This window comes from Pezoporus wallicus, unplaced genomic scaffold (genome assembly GCF_028554395.1).
Source record: "Pezoporus wallicus isolate ANWC-B61680 ecotype Strahan unplaced genomic scaffold, APGP_CSIRO_Pwel_v1 contig_6978, whole genome shotgun sequence".
Lineage (NCBI taxonomy): Eukaryota > Metazoa > Chordata > Aves > Psittaciformes > Psittacidae > Pezoporus > Pezoporus wallicus.
In genome coordinates, this window is record NW_026637190.1 from 334,562 (window position 1) to 336,997 (window position 2,436).

General features: G+C 47.0%; 1 pseudogene; it reads right to left on the reverse strand.

Annotated features, from left to right (window-relative positions):
- Nucleotides 1-227: 227 nt before the first annotated feature.
- LOC130596328 (GTPase HRas-like) lies at nt 228-1,282 on the reverse strand (annotated as a pseudogene).
- Nucleotides 1,283-2,436: the final 1,154 nt, after the last annotated feature.

The following is a 2,436-nucleotide window of genomic DNA, read 5'->3' on the forward strand; positions in this document are numbered from 1 at the left end:
ATGTCCTTTTTATGTTGAGGACACCAGAACTGCACACAATGCTCCAGGTGAGGTCTCACAAGAGCAGAGCAGAGGGGCAGGATCACCTCCTTCGACCTGCTGGTCACGCTCCTTTTGATGCAGCCCAGGATACGGTTGCTTTCTGGGCTGTGAGCGCACACTAAAGCTGGCTCAGGTTCATTTTCTTATCCAATAATTTTTTTTTTTGTTAAAAAAAAATAATAATATGTCAAGACCATCAAATAATAATTTACTGTGATTTGATCTGTGGCTTTGTACAGTAGCCCGGGTGGGAGGAGGCCAAAGGAGGAGGGGATGCGGAAAGAAAAAGAACAGAAAAAGTCACTTGCTGTAGGCTTCGGTGAAGTGCGAGATAGTCTTTGGAGGGGCTCATGCTCCCCCTGTCCTCTTCCTCCTCCTCTTCCTCTCCCCCTATACTCCTCTTCTGAATCTGTTTGCTTCTTCCTTCGCTTCACCTCTTTCCTTGCGCATTGCACAGTGGGAACCTCTCCAAGACACGGTCCAGTCAGCGTAGTCACGATATCGCACATTTACAGTTCACGCAGCCAGGGCCACTCTCATCTGGGGATTCAGCTTGCGCAGCTTGTGCTGATGGATCTCCCACACCAAGGTGTAGAAGGCATCTTCAACGCCCTGTCTGGTTTCTATGTAGGGGATCCCATAACTCCAGGCCAGGTCCTATGCTTTCCAGGTTTTCACTGTCCATGCTCGAAGGTCACATTTATTCCCTACCAGCACCATGGGAACGTCATCTGAGCCTTTCACCCTCTTGATCTGCTCCCTGTACTGGTGAGTATCTTCAAAGGACTTGGTGTGGTTGATGGCAAAGACGCAGAGGAATCCTTCCCCCGTCCTCATGTGCTGGTCTCTCATGGCACTGTACTCTTGCCCTGCAGTATCTAAGATGTCTAACAAGCAGGTTTCTCCATCAATGACAACTTGCATTCTGTAGGAATCCTCTGTCATGAATGAAATGGTTCTGAATGAGCTGTATTGTCAAAGCACTCTTCCCATCACCACCAGCTCCCACCACCACCAGCTCAGGACTTCCAGGAGCACCCACCCTCTGGATGGCTAACCGGCCCTGCAGAGAAATTGGGGTCCTCTTGTCTGGGGTTGGCTCAAGTGCCCCGGCTCGTCCACCCCGCCAGGTGAGATTCGCGTCCTGGAGAGTGGGGCGCAGAGCAACGATAGTGTTTATTGTTTTCTGCCAACGGAGGAAAATCAAACAAGACAAGGCGCTCCCCAGCCGGGCCCACATCCCTCCCCTGCTCCCTGCTCCCTCCCCGCCGGCGGCCGCTACGCGCCCAGGACACACGCCTGCACATTCGGTACTTCAATGCCTTCATCACCTCGGAGGGAGTGGAAGGGGGTCTTTGGCTGCTGCTGAGTTGCCTACCCCGAGATTAGAGCTGGGACATCGGGGCACTGCTGTGGTTGTCTGTTTAACAGTGCTCTGATGGACTGTATTTCTGAAAATTGGCCTTCCTGCTTTACAAGTGTTATTGATTATAACGTGACCTGTGTTGCAGCTGGAGATGCAATACACCTACCTGTAAGGGATTTGTTTTTTAATTTTTTCACCAAACTTGGGGTTAAGTGGATACTACATTATGCTGTTATTATAGCTTCAATATTATTAGTTTTCTTTAACTGGCATTGTTTATTATGCATGCGTTGGAGCACAAACGTGGAACAAATGAATCTGATATCAAATTAATGCTCTGAACAGGTTTCCCCCACTTCCCTCTTTAGTTGCCATAACAATATGTGATCTAGACGAACAATAAAATTAGAATTGCATTAAAGGTGTTTACATCATGTACACTCTGTATCCCATTATTATTTTTCACTGCAGTAAAAGCATCAAGTGTTTGCTTTGGAAGAGAACACTGCTACAGCTCTTGCCTTGTCATGTCTCAAAGTGCTTTTTGCAGCCAAAAGTTGTTTGTTTTGAGAAGATGGAAGGGTATTCTGGGCTGGAACTTTTAGAGGAGGAGTGATTTTGTTTATGGTTTCCTTAAGATAATGTTTGTCTTTCACTTGTAGGATGCTGTCTTGGGTGTGCTACCTTTGAATTTCAGAACTTCAAAGAAATGCCTCTCTGCTTTTAAATGTGTTGCGAATCTCCACCCCTATGGTTGTGTAAAGTACGTCTTCTAGCTACTCCCTTTGCTGACATAAGGCAAATTAAACAACATGTGTGCAAAGAAAAGATCTCAGCAGCTCATATGTGTGCATGGGTGCATATGCGTGTGTACAAATGTACGTACATGATGTAATTAACTTCCCCTCCCCATGACTGCACAAGCTTGTGCCCCTGGGGACAGTATGAAAGTTAAAAACATGCCAGATGTTAGTCATATTGCCTAGTGCCTGACTTGAAAGTGCTCTGGTAGTTCAGCAGTGAACATT